Below are 6,433 nucleotides of genomic sequence, written 5' to 3' on the forward strand. Positions count from 1 at the left end.
AGGGGTCTTTTATCCCGGTTTGGTGTTTCCAACCGGGATAAAAGGGTCCCCCACGAGTTAATACAAAAGGATAGCATCCCCTACATGGTCAGATGTGGTGTGTAGGTGGGATGGCAAGGAAGCTACGCGCGAGGCTGGAGGTTGTGGGTTCGAATCCCACGAACCGCGCACGCGCATATTTCGCGTGAAAAATCGCGTGACTTGTGGCTTGCGATGTGCGCGTGTGGGGGGCCGTGGTGACCCGTTTTATTACCAACCGGGATAAAAGGGGGTCTTTTGTCCCGGTTGAGTGACCCTATCCCGGATGGATTTTCGGGATATTTGCACCCTACCAATCGGGACTAAAGCCCAATTCTCTACTAGTGGTTTCAACAATCAAATACAAGTAAGTAGAAAGCAACGAGAGAGGACAGATGACATGCATGACCTAGGATAAATTCACCACGAAATCACAGCATGGGGTAATTAACACATCATCAATATGCTCACATCTGAGCAGTGTGGATATATATACTATTCATCATAGGTGTCTGTCCAGCATTTGCATCATGAATATTACAGCATATCCGTTGTTCGGCATTTGGAGCTTCAATATTATGTAACAACAAAAATAATTTCATTATAACAAAATCACGAGCTTCCTTGTAATAGGATATTAAGAGAGACTATAAATCAACAGCCAATACTGGGTCGATAGTTTAAAAGGTTAAGCAGTAAAAGCACAAATAACTATAGGTTCTCAAAATAATTATGCATTCGACAAACCACAACAGCAACGCAACAGTATCATGTTGGCGAATGATTCTAAACTCCAATCTTGCTTGTGAACTGTAAAGGAACAACCGTCGAGCTCTATTTGGTACTAAGGTCAACAATTTGAATACTTGACTCTGATAATAACTATTCCTTTAAGTACTCTTCTATGCTTTGGTTGTAGACAAACCACCAGCTACATCAATTGGGAAAAAAACGGGATTCACTTATAAGATAGTATATACCAGGGTGATGTTTCTGACAGGGAAATGAATATGGGAAGGCCATGTAATCACCTGTGACATAGGAAGATCGAACCGAAGAATGCATCTAGTTTTAATAATTTCATTTGTCCATTGGCTTGGTTTAGGAGCTTAATAAGCTATCACCTGTTGGAGAAAAGTATATAATTCAGTAATCCTTATGTCTTAAAAAGCAAACTTCAGGTAGTGTATAATCTTCAGATAAAATATTTCCAGTAAACTGTCATTTAAAGTATACACTTTCTTGCAAGCATTTCATTTAAAAAGAAATACATTCTAGCTTGGAATCAGTCAGTTCAGCATATGCAGACTAAATGATATGTTCTCTAATCATTAACGACTTGCCAGTCATATGGTGATTCACACATATGCAGGCCAAGTGATAACTATTCTCTAATCATCAACTGCAATAACAATTGACTAAGCACCCAGGTATTCATGAACAACTTGATACCAATGATAGTGATGGTGTACCACAAGCTATAAGGTCACTGCAGGTGGTCTGTGTCTGAAATGCACACATTCAACCATGTAGTTTTGACATCAGCAAAAATATTACTGCCGCCAATAGCTACTAATTGAACTCTAAAAAATAGGCCAATGAACTTGGCCTTGCAAGTAAAAAATAATAAATGAGGGGGGGAGGGATAATTATCTAGAAGATGTAAAATATCACCAAATATTAAAAATGACACAATAATTGAAAGTGTGTAACTGAAAGTGACCTGCTCAACAATCTTCTGCCTGATGAACATCTGAATTTCTCTAAATGATTTCATTGTGCAAATATAGCACCAACCTGCAATCTTGGTAATAGAGGTCAATACCCATCACATCTTGAGCTAAATAGCACACACGGGTAGACATTCAAATGCCTTACACAAGTGGCAAAATGAAATTGCAGCCACATGGTAGACAAAACAAAAACATTAAGCACCAGTTAGCGCAAGCAACTATGCAAAATCAGCAGACATTACGTGACAAGTCAGTAGAAGATGCGTCCTCATTAGGATTTAGAAGTTCAATTTTGTTAGACAATTCAATACCATCAAGTTGGTTTAGAAGCTCAAGCATGATATAGTACACTCCATTTCACTGAAATTGTTACCATTTTTAGACACTATTCTAGCATATCCAAAAATCTAGAGGCAGCGAGAAACAAATGCAGGGTATCAGATAAAAAATGGAAACTTATTACTATTGACTTATACATGATTTGGAAAATGCGAGAAGAAACACAACTCTATTAAAAGATAGTGTTGTAAAAGCATAGGGGGTTGGGGGTTTGGGATTTGAGTACTTATCTGTGAGCAAGAATGTGGCCATTGGTGTCAGGGATGGAAACCCGGTAATGCAGCCACACAGATCCCATAAATTGAATTCAAGATCAAGAAGCAAATCAGTTCATGATGAAGTTTTCTTATTCGTCAGTATTCCAGTATTGCCCAAAAAATATCCTAGGGTCATCATGTAGAAAACAGACTGAGTTCTAAGAAATCTACGCACTTTGCTATTTTGTAACACTTTACTAACAGAATAAGCTAGTTAACTGTTATGTTGTGGCTCAGTTAGGACCATACTTTTGTTGATCTCATTCCTGAAATTATTAGGATATCTCTTCAAAGTTCAGACTAAAGGGCTCTGTAGGTCAGGCTGCATGTCACATGCCAAACAAAACTCATAGCTGCCAGGAGGATATTTCCTTCTCAGTTATTAGTCAGCAGAAAACCACTAAACATGATCCAAGGATTTCTACTCTGCAAGTGGAACCTGTTAAAGTGGTGGCTCAGATTTCAGTAAAGAGATCTTGCTTATGAGGGATACCTGATCAAAGAACAATCTCATAAACTTTGGCAGTCTATTTGTGAATCTTTAGTTGAAGCTTCCATTTGAGAGATGGTTTTTCTGCTGCAATGCTCTTGCTCTCTACATGATCCATCATTTCCTTGTGAAATGCAAGTTCATAGGGCTCAAAGGAGATATTTTTCTAGAAGCAACCCATAACCTTCAGGAAGGATAAAAGTACAGAAAACAGAGTCTAAGTCACTACCATTGGCCAAAGATGAGTCAAAGGATTCTGTTGAACTTGGAGTTTGAGTATGGGGCTGTTTGGATACGAGGTGCTAAACTTTAACAGTGTCACATCGGATGTTCGGATGCTAATTAGGAGGACTAAACATGAGCTAATTATAAAACTAATTGCAGAACCTTGTGCTAATTCGCGAGACGAATCTATTAAGTCTAATTAATCCATCATTAGCAAATGGTTACTGTAGCACCACATTGTCAAATCATGGACTAATTAGGCTTAATAGATTCGTCTCGCGAATTATACTCCATCTGTGCAATTAGTTTTGTAATTAGCTTATGTTTAGTACTCCTAATTAGCATCCAAACATCCGATGTGACAGGTGTTAAACTTTAACAGGTGTTTCCCAAACACCCCCTATATCTGAAGGCAGAGTAGAACATACAAGACCTGGGCAGATGGTAGTACAGATCAACTCTCATGAGTTTTATCTAGTTTTTGGGCAGCTTCACTGAAATGCGCAGGAAAAACTCCACCAGCTGGCGCACATCATCGTCAACATTGATCTCTATACAAATTAGATTTTTATGAACTCAGCTTAATTAGGCAAATACATGCTTATTTATCTCTTTTACTTGGGCTCTATCCTGGATAAAGGATAAGGACAACCATATGAGAGCTCTGACTTGCTAAAAGACACTTCAGCTGCAGATTTGCTAAGGTAAATTAACTTGAGTTCCGACGTCAATGGCATGAAACAGGACTGTGGAGCTTACCATGCTAGGAGCTGGATATTTTGATGAACACCTTGCAGGCGGTGGAGGCAACCTGGTTGAGCTAAGCGCCCTGGCCTTCCATTGCTCCCATGCCTCTCGCTCGCGATGCTCCTGGGGCCAGGAGCGCTTCTGCTACCGCCTCTCTCGGCCGCTCGTCCGCTGTGAGGATCAGGGAGATCCGGACAGGAATCAAAGGAACAAAAGCGAAAGTTGAGCCAAGAACAGATGAAAAAGGAGAACAAAAGAGCACTGCACCAGCAACTTAACTGATACACTGGGAAGATTCATATACACCAGGTCGCCATAGTGGCCTTACTAGAGCTATTGTTAATGTTAGAGATAAGTTTAGGGTTCTTGTTTTTCGATACCCCTTGCAGCATGTTCCTAGGGCCTAAATACAATGGCCTGCTTAAACGCTAAGCACTGTAGTTTATCCGGCAAGGAAAGTTACATTAAGTAAATGAGATGTAAATGATGACGACCATCGGTTGCTTGATGGATGGCATCCTTGAAGTCGACCAACCATTATAAACATCACCGGCTTCCTCTGTTCCCTTGTTCCGCTTCACTTCTGATGAAACTGAATGAGAAGGCTTCATTGCCATTCTTGACAATACCTCCTCCTTGAGATCCTTGTCCTCAAGGATAGAATGAAGGGAAAACTTTGCGGATGAAATTGGTATCCTCCAAGTAGCTTCAGATTCTGGCAGATTAACCCAATGAATTAGCTACTGAACTACTGATTCATTGTTCCTGGGAATCATTCTCCTCTCAAGGATTGCTTCAGGTGCAACTCTGATTGTTCCCTTAGCATCAATTAATGGTAATTCCTTGCTTGGTACAGCTTCAAGCCCTAGATGTTGTTTGAGTTGACTGACATGAAATGTGTCATGCAGCTGGCACCCTTCAGGCAAAAGCAATTTATAGGCTGCTTTACCAACTTTTGCAAGTACTCTGAATGGGCCATAAAATTTGGAGTGTAACTTCAAGCATATGTGTGCACTCAGAAATGTGTGGTGATATGGCTGGATCTTGAGGTAGCCCATGTCCACCACTGAGAATTGCCTGTCAGTTCTATGTTTATCAGCTTGATGTTTGATTATTGACTGTGCTTTGGACAAGTTATCTTTGATCACTTGAATGGCCACTTGATTGTTCCTTAGCTGCTCTTGAGTAGTGATATCAGGGCAATCTGGAATAACATCTTCTGCAATCTGTGGGAGTGGAAATCCATATAAAGCCTGAAATGGAGTCATATTCAGTGAAGTGTGGCATGAGGTGTTATACCACCATTCAACAAGTGACAGCTAATGACACCATCTCCTTCGGCTAGTGGAACACATGCATCTGAGGTAGTTTTCAAGGCACTGATTAACCCTCTCAGTTTGTCCATCAGTTTGTGGGTGGTTTGCAGTTGACAAATGGAGTTCCACTTTGAGGCTCTTGAAAAGTGCTTGCCAAACTGAACTTATGAAAATTAGGTCTCTATCTATCACTATCACTTTTGGTAGCTCATGCAACTTGAATACATTGTCCATGTAGACATTGACCACGTCTTAGAGCAATATGTGGGTGGCTGAGAGCAATGAAGTGGGAATATTTGGACAATCTATCCACAATCACCAAGATCACTTCCTTTCCCTCAAATTCGAGAAGGCTTTCAATAAAATCCATGGATATATAAGTTCAAGACATATATTGAATTGGTAGTTGCTCTAAGAGGCCAGGGTAGGGTACATGTTCAGCTTTATTTTTCTAGCATACTGGACAAGCTTTCACATATTCTTTTACTTGCTGATGAATTTTTTACCAATAAAAGACTAGTTTGAGTCTTTGATAAGTAGCCCTTTCACCTGAATGACCACCTAAAGCTGATTTGTGGAAATTATCCGAGAGTTGCTGCCTCAATGTGCCATCTTGTCCTACCACAATCTTGCCCTTGTATCTCAAGATTTCATTTGTCAATGTATAGTTTGGAACAGCTTCACTGTCAATACTCAATTTTGTGAGCAGATCTAGGCAAAATGGATCTTGATTGTAAGTAACATTTACTTGTTCAACTTAAGCTGGAATAACCATTGTTATTGCTTTGACAGATGAGGCTGGAATTAGTCTTGGAAAGTGCATCAGCCACCTTATTTTCTTTTCCCTTCTTGTATTCAATCTTATAATTGTATCCCAACAATTTAACTAGAAACTTATGTTGTATTCCTTCCACAAGTCTCTATTCATGAATGTATCTGAGATTCTATTGATCTGCGTTTATAATTATAGAAGTACTCGCAAAGTAGTGCTTCCATTTCTTTAATGCTTCCACAATTGTCATGGCTTCCTTTTCATAAGTAGATGATGCAACTGCTTTGGGGCCTAATGTTTTACTGAGAAATGATATTGGTCTTACCTTTTGCATAAGACAATACCAATTCCACTCCCACTGGCATCTGCTTCCAAAGTGAAAGGTTGAGAGAAATCAAGAAGAGATAGTACTGGTGGGTTAGACATGATATTTTTGAGCTCCTCAAATGCCTATTGCTGAGTAAAAGACCAGACAAAAGCATCTTTCTTCAAGGCATTAAATAATGGTCTATAGATTACACCTTAATCTTTTATGA

At 39.7% G+C, this 6,433-nt stretch overlaps 1 long non-coding RNA gene across 1 annotated transcript; it reads right to left on the reverse strand.

The window, feature by feature from the left end:
• Window positions 1–704: 704 nt before the first annotated feature.
• LOC111255884 lies at window positions 705–6,433 on the reverse strand. The gene is made up of 5 exons (XR_002676028.1): window positions 3,822–6,433; window positions 3,496–3,613; window positions 1,742–3,021; window positions 1,050–1,142; window positions 705–949 (listed from the first exon to the last, which is right to left on the reverse strand). It is a non-coding gene; the product is annotated as an uncharacterized LOC111255884 (long non-coding RNA).

Source organism: Setaria italica, chromosome IX (assembly GCF_000263155.2).
Source record: "Setaria italica strain Yugu1 chromosome IX, Setaria_italica_v2.0, whole genome shotgun sequence".
Classification (NCBI taxonomy): Eukaryota; Viridiplantae; Streptophyta; class Magnoliopsida; order Poales; family Poaceae; genus Setaria; species Setaria italica.